At 31.8% G+C, this 15,451-nt stretch overlaps 1 protein-coding gene across 2 annotated transcripts in view; it reads left to right on the top strand.

Moving 5' to 3' along the window:
* The first annotated feature begins 11,211 nt into the window (after positions 1 to 11,211).
* The window catches only part of LOC149901023 (SH2 domain-containing protein 4B-like), a 37,716-nt gene continuing 33,476 nt past the window's right edge, over positions 11,212 to 15,451 (top strand). Inside the window, exon 1 of one of the 2 annotated variants that reach the window (XM_090111527.1) lies at positions 11,212 to 11,415. The gene's annotated coding sequence lies outside the window, so the exon portion shown is untranslated. The remainder of the gene's footprint in view (positions 11,416 to 15,451) is intronic. The other variant, XM_090111528.1, reaches the window with a different exon arrangement.

Here is a 15,451-nt window from a genome sequence, read left to right as displayed (position 1 = left end):
CGCTTTGCGCGGGAATTCTGCGTGGAATGCTTTTGCACACTTTCGTTCGACTCAAATAAATATAGAAGTATGTAATGCACAAAAATCAGTCATCTGACGCTCGGAACCCGCGAAATGATTAAAAACGCAGCCACTTTCTATCAGTTAATTAGAAAATTCTCACGTAAGTGCAGAAATGTTTTAGAAGCGACACGGCGACGCGTTAATGAAAAATTGCGCGCAATTTCAGTGCATACGATTTTTAGTCTGTGAATAAGCTAGGGCTGTGAATTCACCTGAATTTTAATTGTAATTATTTATTTACTTATTTCATGATTGGTTATACATATATTCGTAGTAGAAACCAATAACAAATATTTAATATAATAAACATGCATATAGTTATATAATAATTAGAAATCATTTTTTTACATTTGAGTGTGCCATAGTACCTACATCTAATTCTCCATAATATAGGTATAAAAATCGTATAAAATAATAAAAATTAATAATAAGACGTTATCATCAATTTTTATTCGCCAGTTTTATATAAAAAATATTCTTAAAGCGCTATCTTTTCTTCAAATTATGCAAAGCTTGCACTATCCTTACTTTTCAATTCTATCATTGGTTAGCGGAATACACAGCTGACAATAATTTATTACTGTATAAATATTCTATAAACTGATGGGCGGTAGCCCTAAGCAGTGAAAGTACATTCTAGATCTAGTATTTGTTTGTTGATGGACATCGTTAGTTAATTAATTGTATCATAAACTCACGATTATCATTCGCAAACGCGATATGAAACTCTTGTTATCTTAAATTTTTATTATTTTACTATATTTACATACCTATATGTAATCTGTATAGGAGGTAATTAAATTGTAAATTATGTTTATTACTATAAAGTATAAACCGTACACAGTCCCAGGGGAGACAGAAGTACGTTTTTGCATTATACGGTTTTTTGAATTTTTCTTTTTTATTTTTCTGAGCAGTTTGTAGCCGATAGGTCACCGCCAAAGGAGAATTACATGTATGCAAAGTGATAGTTTTGAGACTAGTTAAAGTAATAGTTTAATAGTTTAAAAGTTACAGCCAATTTTTCATGCCTCAACAGGGTTAACTGTAATTTTAACACTTTTCTGTGATTCAAATTTTATCTGTGTGTTAATAAATAGATACACGATTGAGTTCAGAGCTTATAAATTTAGGCACCATTTAACCCTATTTTGATCAAACGTTGCCTAGTACTTACCAGTAATCACATTTACACTACTGGTCAAGCAATGCAGCTAAAAGTGAAACAAAAATATCGATTAGGTAGACCTTTTCCCACGTGTCAATTGTGCGTTCCGCTTCGCTTGGACTCGATTACGGAGAAATTGCCGCATGATCTGAATGTACTATGCGAATCCTTGATAGTGGTGACCGTGTTCTGTTTGAAGTTTAAGAAAAGTAGGTAGTACTAGTCTCGTTTCAGCCACTTTTAGGACTCCACTGTTACGCCATAACGAGGTACATAGGTCCCCCAAAACAAGTAAGAAAATAAACTTGTTTCCAAAATGCACTTGATAAATTCAAATATATTACTTATAATTATTTATTTGATTCATCCACATAAACAATGGTCTTGCAAAAACGGTTGATCGAAACTGAATAGATCTTGTTACATTATACATAGACAGATAATTATTATCTTTATTAGCATAATATTATAAGCCATAAGCAACGGCCACAAGTCATAACGCTATGAGATTTATCCAGTTACCATATAAACCAGTTACCATATAAAACGAAATTTCATTCGCCTTTTCGTACGGATTTTGCCCCTGAGATCAGTGAATAGCCGCTTTTAATCTACACTTAACAAAAATATACCTTGAAATCAGCTATACTGTTCACTTTAAATTCCAAACACTACAAAAAATGTTACAAAAAACATCTACGCACCTGGCATGGTACGAAAATTTAAAATTATTTTATAATAATTTGGCATTTTATGGTGCTTTACTATATTATGTTTGCGACGCATCGAGGCATGATTCCCTTACACAAGGTTTTTATGGATAATGTATGATATAACAATTTTCGGTTTTGGTTGAAATAATTTTAGGTGTTATTTAATTCATATTGTTATTATGTATATCTAGCTTTTGCTTGTAACTTCAACCACGTACTTACAATACCTATAAGTCTCGTTTTAAGTTAGGTATTAATAGATATACAAAATATTCTCTTAAAAATAAAATAATAAGTAACAACTTAAACCATCAGTTCTAAGACAACTTTTTCATTCAAATATCTCTACCCAAGAACGATACATATTATTTGTTTTTATATAGGAGTATTATATGTAATTATGAAAGTTGATCTATTACTTACTACCATCTTCTCCCAGTACAGAAAGCTACCAATAATTTACAGCAAGTGATTGCAAGTGGCACACATCAACTATGAGAATGCTGTTGGAACAGATTATAAATCGTTTTCTTAGAGATGTACTAAGAATTCTTGGTGCTTGAAAGTATTAGAAATTGAAAATGAAATCGATAATATTTATTTATAAAATAGATCTAGATAAGACGGTTTGTTTTTTAATCGAATTTTAATGATTCGAAACTGAGACGGGTAAAAAGGCAGATGTAAAGAAAAATAAAGATTAAGATAGATGTTTTCAGAAACATCCTTATCTAGAGGTCACAACTCACACGGTCACACCACATAATTAGAGACCTTATAATTTTTGCCTATAATATTATGTCAGATTGCATTTACACTTTACAGTATGAGAAAAAACTTGATCAATTAATGGAGTGAACGGCAAATTTAACAGCAAACCTGCTCTCATTATCGTATTTTTAACGTAATTAAATTGCATTTAACAATAAAACGTAATGTATATCCAAACATCGGTGATAAAAAATCAATTATAGTGATCGGGTGAAGTAACGAGTCCGGAAATCGTCTCAGATTTTGGAGCGAAACGATGATGTAACTGGTTGCCATCTGCATAATTTGAATAGGGTTGCCAGTGTCAATAATTTAATTAAATTTATAAAAAAATTTGCAAATAGCTCGACGCGTTGCTCGTACGCAAACGATATAATGTGGCAGCAGTTTGGTGTTAATTTATATTGGTAATAACTCCCCTGTAAGTTTGACTTCAGTGAAGAAAATTATTAGTCTAAATTCTTTTAGATTTAGATTTAAACTATACAGGGTGTAATCGTTAAGTGTGCACATGCGATTATTCTGTAACTATTGCAGATATCAAAAAACTTTAAACTGATATTGAAAGCCCTTTACCTAATGAGTAAAATGACAATAATAACTTTTTAAAAATATAACGGGAAATATCCAAAAATTTTACATCACACTCCGATACATTTAGCACTTACGAGATATGACTATCCTAAACATGTAATATGAAAAATTTTGGTTCTTTTTTTGAATTTGTGCTGAAATTACTTCACAAATTTTAATAAAAATTCATTGAGAAACTGTAAATAGAGCTCGATGTGGAATACAATGGTATTCCAAAACGAGGACGCCACTTCGAACATTTGCTTTGAACACAAAATGTATGGAAAATTCAATGTATGGGAGTGTTTAATGTAACTTTTTTGGATATTTCCCGTTTTATTTTGTAAAAGTTATTATTGTCATTTTTCTCATTAGGTAAAGGGATCTTAATTTAAAGGGATCTTAAATTTCTTTCGATATCAATTTAAAGTTTTTTGATATCTGCAATAGTTACGGAATAATCGCCTGTGCACACTTAACGATTTAAAGCAAAATAAAGATTTTATTTATTTATTTATTTAAATTTAAACGATTACACCCTGTATCATGCAAATCATGCAAATCTGTACGGCAGATGACATTGATACAAACAAACGCAACTAGAGTTAAGTACATACTATTAGTTTATTATGTAAGTGTCAATTGCAAAAAGCATGCTTTATCATAATATACTGCTTGAGAATAAATTGAACCAAAATAAAAGCAACAGAGTCTGTTCGCGTCACCGGATGGCAAGCGATGATCACCACCCACTGACATCCGCGATTTATAGCATTATAAAATATGATTGTCCCTCTAGACAAGTCAACAGGATGATTCATACGACTTTCTGATCTTAAAAGTTTTGGGATTTAAACTAAAAAGCTAACTTGTAAAAATTCAATAGGCACGTACTCTAAATTTTCTCTCCACTCTCTTGTTTCTTTGCTTTTTCCCCTTTTTTTGACATTTTAAAGTAATTTTGATTCGATTTGAAATAAGTTTTTACGACAAGTATTAGCATGTTAATTGGTACAACCACTAAAACAAAATAAAATATCAAAATATAGATTTTGTCAAATTTCTGACAACCCTACGTATCACTATGGCGATCCAGTCTGCACAGAATAATTGCCAGCCATTTGCCAGCTATACACAAGTGTTATTAACTTGTAACACTGGTCGTTTCCGCTCGCACTTGATATGTGTTGCCATTTTATTTGATATATCATTATTATTTATTATATTGTGACATGTGATTAAAATTGAAATATGTATACTTATTTATAAAAGCTAAACTGACTATACATTTGTACAGCACCGCGAGTGTTATGAACTGTTTGTGTTCTATTATTACACTTATATTTTTGTACTGGAAATCTCTTTCATTGCAAATCATTTTATGCGTGACCCATTTAAGACAAATTTATAAGAATTAATATACTACTTAATTATTATAGATTAATATTTCCTATACAACCTAGTTACCATATCACAAATGGAAATGTGTTTAAAGCTCTAAATAGGCCTGAAGCCATTATTGCCAAATATCCTTGTAAGAGGAAAGCTTCGAAACAACTTATTTAGGAGTACCTTATACGGCAAAGGAGTACCTTATACCTACAAACATGGCGACGAACACATAAATATACAATGTTAATAAAAGCAAGCAAAGCCAAATAAAAATTCAAGCATCTTGTCACACACAATAGAACATTTCAAAACCTTCCATGCATATTAATAACGCATCCCACGTAGAGGTTCCTTATCGTTGTAAAATGTACTTGAAGTCCAGGGAATAAAGTTTACTTTTGTTTATAATTCTAAGTGCCCATTGGGGGGAAGTCATGTGATCATATTGCTTACAAATTAGCTCATTATGCATGAAAATAATTAATGCATCTTGATGTTATTTCTTTGGTACTATATCGCATATGCTCAGAAAAAAAAGTTTTACAACGATCAAGATTGTTTCCGAAATACATCCACAGACGAGAGAGAGCATTAAAGATATAATTATTTATATTATTACTTACTTATTTAATTGGTTTGGAAACCTTTTGTTAATGAAATTCTATATTCTTTCATTAGGTACTTCATAATGTTCGTTACTAATTTGAATATATGACGTAGTATTTTCTAAGCCAAAACAAAAACATAGGTTTCATTTAAATGCAACCGTGGCCTCTCATTTTTTATTATTTATATGTATTTTCCAACATTTTCTTCATCCGGCATGTAACAAGATTGTGAATGCATCCGAATATAACTATAGGAAATCGGAAATGCCTAACAAAGAAAAGTCGTAGTTCCGCTATTACTTCCATAATAACAAGAATGGTTTGTAGTTATATTCTTACCTCGTATTGACTTAAGTACTAGGCATTGTAAATAGCTTTCATATTACAATCACGTTCTAAGAATGAATTTTCAAAATATGTTAATTTCGTAATTTATTCGAGATTTTATCCGCATTGCTCCGCTCGAATTGGTCTTTATTTTTTTCAATAAACGGGCTATCTTTTAAAAAGTTAAATAATTATTCAAATAAAACCTGTCGTTTCTGAGATTAGCGCGTCCAACCAAACACACAAAAAACTCTTCAGCTTTATAGCATTACTATAGATTAACTAATGGTCTGCCCCGGCTTCGCCCGTGGTACATGTTTACGTTTTCTCTCCATAAGACCCATCCTCTCACTTCAAGGAATATTATAAAAAAAGAATTAACTAAATCGGTTCAGCTGTTCTCAAGTTATGCACTTACAATTTGCGATTCATTTTAACATTTTTATATGATAGATGTTTTATGCTTCGATATTACTATCGTCTATAAAATACGTGAGATTACGTAGTTTATAAAATTTGACATCATAATTTTCATAAACAACATTTATAAAGCTTTAATAAATTCAATATGGCAAAACATTTCAATTTCGATCCCGTGACATCAATTTGCGTCGGCGCATCATGTGATTCGCGAGATGAAACGTGATTGGTTATTATTTATTCGAATTTAGAACAATTAAACGTAATGATGACATTGATTAAAAATTTCAGGACAGAAAATGTTCAGAAAAAAAATAACAAAAAGAAGAACTTTTTTATGAATCCTATTTGTGACTTCATAGATATATTCAGTTGCTTTACACCAAAAATACCTAGATAATAGGTACCTGTTAAAGATACCTAAACAGTTGTTTTTATATATTTATCAAATTACAAAATGCACTCACACAGCCACAGATAATATGAGCTTAAAATAAGATACGAAAAAAATTCACTAACAATCTGCACAATTAAGTGCTTCTCAAATTAACATTAAAATATATTAAATAATCCAGTTAATTAGAGATTCTCACTACATTATCGTAAAAACTGCATCGTAACTGCATTGTATGAGGGAAAGTGGTTACATCATAACAGTTCACATCCATGCCCATTTAGCTTTGATTTGATTTCTTATCTTTTAGCATTATTTTACACTAATTACGTCTATTTATAATTAGATAACTCTGGAATGACGCTAGTGGCGCGAAATCGCTGAAAGTTATAATTATATTTAAAAGATAAAAAGAAAAATAGAAAACATACGCCATTTTTTGCGCATGGCAAGAATCGGTTTCGGAATTTTTAAATATAGTTTTATCATTTACATTGTTTCATCCATTTTTTCGATTTTCTATCATTTTACATAATAGCTAAATTCCAATAAAGAAAAAAACTGATATTATTATCTATCTTATATATCTTACTTATCAAATCACCTATTATTTAAATGTTTGTTTGTCGTTTATGTCGTAATAGAGCACTGAGCAATCGATTAATATTCAGTTATTATATTATGTATTTCTACATACTACATTACATACATGAGGGCCCACACAACCACGGCTCCTTCCCCGGGGACCCTTGGTATCTACTATCTAATGCAACATTAATTACATACATACTTTAAATTAGGCTCTTGCGCATGCAATCCAACACTTTCCATTTTAGATGTTTGTAGCGCTATAGATTATAATTTTAGGCGAAATCATAGCAAATAAAGGTAATTTTAGTAAGACTGAAGAGCCAACTGCATTACCTTTATAATATTAGCTTTATAATATTTTTAAATTGGGTTAGAATTTTATATTTTCCATTGAATATATTTTTAAAGAGTCAGTTATTTGTGCGTATAAAAGTAGCAAGCAAAACCGCATATTGAGACTATAGTGATTTATATACAAATTGAAGCATCATACATAATATTTATTCAGTAAACCTCTTTCTTTATTACATAAACGCTACTTTTAAGAAGACACTTGAGTTTTGCTTAAAGCGTATTTATGAGTCTAATGACCTCCAGAGTTGGCCCTAAAAAGAGCGATCACTCATAATGTCAGAAAGATGATTAATTACTTTTTTTATGAATATGTCAAGTAAGTATTGTTTACAGGATAATATTATATTACAGGTTTTGGAATAACTAGGTCAAGTGTTTCAAAAAATGTGGATATCATGTTCATGAAATTATTAGTAGTAATTTACCTACTTACTATAAATTAATAAATGCTATCATTGAAATTAGACATAAAACTGAAAGAATAGAATAAATTCGGCTTAGAATAAATTGCTCTGGCGGGTCACAAGTGGCTGAATTGGTCAGGCATCCGCCCCCGGAATGGCGCGAAAGGATGCGGGTTCGAGTCCCGCCTCGTGATCGAATTTTTTTATTCTTTATAAATCTATAAATGCTATCATATCACAAGCGTGATTTCTGCCAAATAACCCAATTTTAGAAATAAACGCAGGAAACTATTGAGTTTAGGCATAATTTTGAATAAAATGTGCATATTTATCTAGAATGGTAACTTAAAAATTAAATATCATACGGAACCCTTTGAAATATTATTTTAAACGTAAAACTTTTTTGTTATGGCGTGTGTACAAGCCTTTGTGTGAGATTATTAATGATAAGGATGTAACAGTGACCCACTTTCGAGTTTAAAGAGTAATTAATGTTTTAAATTACACCTTGAATTTTTCAGTACTTATATGCAAACACCTAATTCATAATTCAATTCGTTCGTTTTAGTCTGTATAAATTGCAATTGTTTTTTTGCATTACGCCTTTGCAAATGTGCATTGACGGTGGTAGCTATTGGTGGTGTTGGCATCAGATGAGCCAGCAGCTTCTTTGTCAACGATGACACAAAAAATTGACAAATAAGGCACAAAAAAAGTTCAGTATCTTCCATATTTCATCAGAAAGCTTTGTTTTTGTTACGTTTCTAATAGATATACTCAAGAACAACTTCTGTTATATTGTATTTAATTTCACCTGTAGAAAGCTGCCTTATTCCCATTATATGATACTAGCGGTCCGCCCCGGCTTCGCCCGTGGTACATATTTCGCAATAAAAGATAGCCTTAGATGTTCTTTCTCAGGGTCTAAGGATTATCTGTGCCCAATTTCATCAAAATCGGTCCAGTAGCTTATGCGTGAAAAGTGAAAACCATACATACATACATACATACAAACCTTTCCTCTTTATAATATTAGTATAGATTTCAAGACTATTTTTTTTATTACGCTTTATAGCAGTCGGGATAAGCAGAGAAAAAAAATATAGGTACACAGAAACATGTCACCAAAAGAATTAATTTATCCACTACTACGAAAAACATTATTCTCTTTTTTACAATCAAGTGATCACCTTTCTCATGGCCTCAAACAGCGTAATGATAAGGTCATAATACACTTTATGACGTTTTATTCTAAGAGATCACTTTTGACAAGCACACACAGTGAAAGCGAGCGAAATGCGCTAAATCATTGCAAGAAACGTATGAAATTAAATATTTATTGCGTTATTGCTTTGAAAGTGTTATGTAACAAATCTCTATCTAGTTTTATAGTTAAGTATTAGACTTTAGAGCTAAGTTTTATAAAGTTCGCGTTCGCTTCGCAACGGATTGTCTGGATGAAGTAGGTAATAATTATAAAAAAGAGCGTGTGCCGAGCACACGTGTCAGAAGTGAAACATCTTTGGCAAGATTCAAAAATACCAAAATCGTCGCCTTACTCCACGACGTAACAGTATTGCCATGACGCGACCTTCAAATTTTACTCTCTTCGCGCCTTTAGAAATTTCACTTCAAAATGTTTATAATAAATACTAGCTGTCCCGGCAAAAGTTGTTTTACCTTATCACAGAGTAGGAAAAATAGATGTGTAGAAACGGACCTACCCGATATGCGCACAAATTGCATAAGAATCAGTCTAGCCGTTTCGGAGGAGTTTAAACTTCAAACACCGCGACACGAGAATTATACCTACATTATTTTTTCATATTTAAATTTAGGTTAGTTAGAACATTTATATTCTATAATAATATTTTTTATACCAATTTTAAACAGTAAGATTCGAAAAATTGTAAAAATTGCCAATATTTCCTAATACATAGTTCGATGATAGGTATTAATACTAGGAAGTAGGAACTATGCTTAACTAGGCTTCTATATTTAATAAAATGATATAAACTACTAACATTCTGTGTGATAACAGAAATACTGGGATGTATAGGGCATAGGCATATCAACAAACACTAAATATATTGTATTTAGTTACATTCCTGATGTCTGCGGTTTTAATAAGGTTATCGTGCTTGCGTCATTTGCACTCAGGTTATTAAGGTCGATTAGAAACATGGACACGTTAAACAAATTGATCGAACAGTTTGTAATTGTGGAATATTGCTAAGTATATGCCAAGGATATATCTAAAATATGAACTTTTCATGTATATTATGTATATTATAGCGAACAAAACACAAATAAGCACAAACATCCATTTTTTGCTAGGATTTTTGGTGTCACAAATTTTGCTTAAAATCTTCGTTGTTAACTAATTTGTTTTAAATATTATTATTTAATTTAGTTAATATATTTAAAAATTAAGTACTTAAATTATCGAGTTAGAATTTCTAAAATTTGCAATTTTGATTTCTGATTACGTGAATCTTTATCAGTGAATTCGATTAGAAAGTTTTTAAATGAGTCATTTTTTCTATATCATGTGGAAAAGCAGATAATGTTTATCTACAAGATAATAAATTGTCTTTATGAAAATTAAACTTTTCTCTTATTCCTTGTTCAATCCTCATTCCTTGTTTTATTTAATAATCTATTGGAAAAAAGTCGACTTCTTCGTGAAATACCATTTACCTAACCTTCAGTCAAACCTACAAATTACGTTCTCCATAAATAATAAATATAATTACCTAATAATTAAAATAACTCGTATACTAATATTACGTTAATGTATGTCGATCGAAAAGTGCATACCTGTTTTCGTACTACTGTCAGTCATGTCTGCTGCAATCTTGCTGCAATCTTCTTAACTTGCTTCAAATCGTGATTTACTTGGCACTGAACAGCTAATCGTATGTGTAATGTAGTATACTGTTACCATATATTTACATAATATTGATTATAAAACTATGATATATTAATTATTTTGTTGAGATTGACGACAGTTGGCGACCTACACAAAAAAAATGTAAGCAAGCAAACGAAAAAAATGTGGAAATTCCTCAAAAAAGAAACGAATCATTTTTGACGGATTGATTTTTTAAATCCTAGTTAAAAAAAAGATTGCCAGTTAATAAAATGAAGGTATGTACCTACTTTGAAATGAATTGCATGCGGAACCTAATGAATGCATTATTCAACGGTACACTTAACAGTTTTATCTTTAAGTAACTTTCAATTTAAATCATGTTTATCGTGATATACAGTGCATGACGCATCAATCAATTTATTTTTTAACTTTTTATTTATCGTTTATAACAAAGATTGGAATAATGCGGATTCACATTTCACATACGCGATACGTAGACGCAACGCGCGTTGAGCGATCGCCGATCTCTATAGGAATTATTCGTCAATCGTCAGTTGGTTTTTAGCGCGCAGCCACGTCGGGCGCGCCCGCACGACATCAATTTGAAATTCGAATTTTGTATTTGTTTTTTATTTCGAAAAATAGAAGCGAGATTTTGAATTGAGAAATTATTAACTTTTTAATTTTGTGCTAGTGTTGTGCTGTTTGTGAATCGGAACGCATTGGAGAGCTGTTTTCACTTTTCGCTCGCGGGAGTGAATTGTAAGTGCATTTGCAAAATATTTTTCGCAATTTCCTCTGCCGCTTTCTTTTTAATTATTCTAATTTCGAATTATGTTTTAGATTTAGCTGGTCGAAGTAAACTTTAATATAAATTTGAAAGTAGTTACTAGTTAGCCATCTAACGAATTTAGAATACCTATACTGTAAATGCAAATTAATTTTATGTATTGTTTACGCTCATTAATTTATATGGTCGGTAACATGTCGGTAATGACTTAATATTGGACTTAATCGTGTAATAACGACCTAATTAGACCGAGTCCATAAACTTGAAACAACTTCCTCTTTCCTTTCCTTAAATTTGTATTAAATACTCTTTGTGGATTCAGTTTGTGTAAATTAAGTAAATTAAATATAAGCTAATTAAAATGTTACTAATCACTTATTAAACATGCCATCAATTAAAGTTAATTACAGCAACCAATTCAAAATATTTTAATATTACAAAAAGCAAAGCGGTCTTCCATTTTCAAATTGGTAGACCGTACGTTCCTACTAAACGAAATTTAAATGGAACCAATCGGAAGACACGAGCTTTCAAATAAAAAATGCATCAAATTGTTTCTACCAATCACAAATTCTGAGGTAACAAACCCTAAAAAAATACAGTCGAATTAGATTTCGATTGGATACGGATGCGGTTCTCCGTTTTTGAAGTCAGTTCAAAAAAAAGTACCTACAAATAAAGCTGTACAAAATTATTCAAAATTAAAATATCTCTAAAAACGTTCTCAAAAATAATCTACATAACAAACAATAATTTTGTTTGTTTGAGCGCGCTAATTTCAGGAAATACTGGAACGATTCGATAAATTATTTCAGTTTAAAATTTATCCATCGGAAGACCAACAGGAACAGATAAAACAGCAGGGCACAATTACTACTAATATAAGGCTGAAGAGTAGGTACCTATGTTTGACTGCGTAAATCGTAGGAACTTCTGGACCAATTTAAAAAAATTCTTTCACAGTTGGACCCTTCGTAATCCCTGGTGCTAATGGCCTAGTTACGGGCGAAGCCGGGTGCACCGCTTTGTAAATATTTATGTAGCTCAATTTCGAAGAAATGTTACCTATCAATGAAAAGTTATCAGTTTTTAAGGTTTTTTGCTAGGTAAATGAGATATTTAATTAGATTTCAGTAAGTACTTATGATAAAATTAGCAAACACTGCTAAGTCTTTAAGATTAGATGTGTTTTTTTTTCGTCATATTGTTTTCACCTTCACTCACATTACAATGCAATGTTCCTAAATTTTGGAGGGAAACCTTGATTGTAACTGCTAGGTACGTTTTGTAATTTGAACATGAGATAACTACCTATGTTTTAAAAATTTAACTTTTTATAAATCACAGATTATTTTAGCAAAAAAAATCTAATAACTGCTCTGCATGCCTTTGATGTTTACCTAATTTTTGAAGATTTTTTTAAACAATAGTGTAATGTCCTTGTTTCACTTCCTCTCTATGCCTAGAACTAATACAAGTTTTTATATGCCTAGTTGATAAGCGCATATGCCGATACTAAAACATGATTCTTGGACGTCTTAGATTTCGCAATACGGGTGGCAATGGCAACATTACCATGGTAATATTATGAAAACATACCGGCTGTAACTCAAACAGTTATACTTGTTCAAGTAAACTTCTATAAGAAGCGCTTAAAAACCGTCAAAATACGAAATAAATTATTAACCAGCGCTCGGAAAGCAGTTTCTATATAGAGAGGAGAATCAGGATAAAACTTATGATGACTGAAAATCATATCAATTTTGCAAATTTTCTCACTAAGTATAAAATAATAACAATAATAAGTCTCTATATTTTACGTTACTAACGTTTTACGAGGTTAACCATGGATTTAGATATCTAAATCGATTTTGTATGGCAAACGTTTTCACTATTATTAATTTTACCGCCAAAAATACCTTGTATTTGATGACGAAATCGGTAAATAAACGGTGTCCATAGCATAGTGATGTACGAGGTCACAATCATTAGCCCTCTCGAACTCCAGTCTACTTTCAATCTCACAATATTGATGTTTTGCATTAAAACAAAACATGTATTATGTGTCGAATAAAACACACAGCGTTGGATGAAGAAAGCAGTCTATGAATCCTATATATCTCTATCAAATAGGGTCACCTTACCGAATATCGATGGATCTTTCACCTCACTAGCAAGAGCGCGTCCCTAGTATGTCATCTGTCATCGCCAATTTGACATCGCCTTTGAAGCGCTGTCATCTGCCTCTGCCGGCATAGCATCTTCATCAGCAAGCAGTAAACTGCAACGCTGTGTGTTTTATTCGACACATAATACATGTTTTGTTTTAATGCAAAACATCAATATTATGTGTCTTTCTAAAACACACAGCGTTGGATGAAGATGTGTTTGATATCTGCTGGTGAAGAAAGACATACAAACGCTATGTTGAAAATAAATTATCTTGTTAATATTGTAATGCCTAAGAGTGCTGTATTAACAACTTAAATTTCATTCCTTACAGAATGTTAAATGAACCTGTTGTATTGTAAAATAAAGTTATATTTTAAATTCTAAAAACAATACAAGGGGGTTATGTAGCAACAACAAAATTGTTTTTCTTTCATGTAAGAGCTAACCATATATCCTCCAAATTTTAAATTATTCTCCTTAGATAATCTTCTCAATAAGCCAATACTAATGAACTAAGTCTTAGAACCTAAGAACTGCTTAGTTATTTCGCTATATCTTTGAAACAAATCAAAGCTCAAATATAAAGATAAAAATAACATTTTAAAAATTATAACTCAAAGGAAGATCAATGTCACCAATGATAAACAATGCCTCTAAGGCTAAATACTACAGTAAATAACATCTGTATATAAAATAACTATAATAACCAATGTTAACACAACTGTACCTTAAGCATTAAGCATGTCTGTTACACATTGATATAAATTGATCGTTACTATGATCTTAAATTAATTACACTGAATAAAATAATTCATTAAACAGTTTAAGGTTACCTTAAAGTAAACCAGACTCACTGGCACTGGCTAAATTGACTGATTGACAGTAAAACTTTATAAAGGACTGTATGGTCTTTCCATTGCCTCAACGGGTAGGTGCTCTTACCACCTTCTTAAAGCCACTGCTGGACAGGGCTGCTACGTTTACTGTCTTTAAGATCTGGAAGGACCTTATCTAGTCAGAGATAAAGGTTTGTGTTGCAAGCTTTAAGGGTCCGCCCCTTTATAGACAAGAATCAATTATCTACTTTTAAGACTGAAAATTAGTCCTTTGTTACTTGAACCATCCTTTCCACATGGGTCACTGGACCTATTTATGTGTTTGGGTGTCCTCACAACCGACCACCTGATGGATAATGTGTTGTTGTATCCATTTTATATCCAAATTTAGGTCAGATTATAATCTGCTTTTGCTGTGATAAAAAACTTTATTTTGAGATCTTCAGAAGTCATGTTCATGTCATGAGCTTCTCGGCCTGACCCCAATAATAGCATAAAAGCTCCTGAGGGAACAGGGTCAGCTTGCTTATTATAGAATTAAGCTAATTAAATAGAATCTCTGTGTACTAGATTACAAGGATTTTTTTTTTTTTTTTTTATTAGCATTGCATTCTTTGCATTATGAAAGTCACCTTCTGCTTGGAGGATCATATGTTGGCACTGTGGGGGGGCACCACAACTTAACTGCCCTTTCTCCTTTGTTTTACCATGGGTTGTTTCCTCCCCCCCCCCCTTTTCTGACTGAGCAGTTGGGGGATAAGGCCATTCACCAATGGTCTGAGTGCTCATGACTTCAGGGTTAATAAACATCTATAACCATAATAGTCAATAACCCTAAGCCTTCTTTAGGCGCTTGACGCCGAGCTGCGGAGAAATGTCCGTATATTATTATTATTTATTATATTAACCATAAGCCACCCTTGGGTGCTATGTATCTGCCCCGGTCCCGGGGTGCGAGATGCGCTAGTACACTTGTAGGATTACCCTTGGAAAGGAATAT

The sequence above is a fragment of the Colias eurytheme genome, chromosome 17 (assembly GCF_061535395.1).
Source record: "Colias eurytheme isolate Ceu_HAF_F1 chromosome 17, ilColEury1 Martin Lab GWU primary, whole genome shotgun sequence".
Lineage (NCBI taxonomy): Eukaryota > Metazoa > Arthropoda > Insecta > Lepidoptera > Pieridae > Colias > Colias eurytheme.
This window is presented reverse-complemented; position numbering and strand designations above follow the sequence as displayed.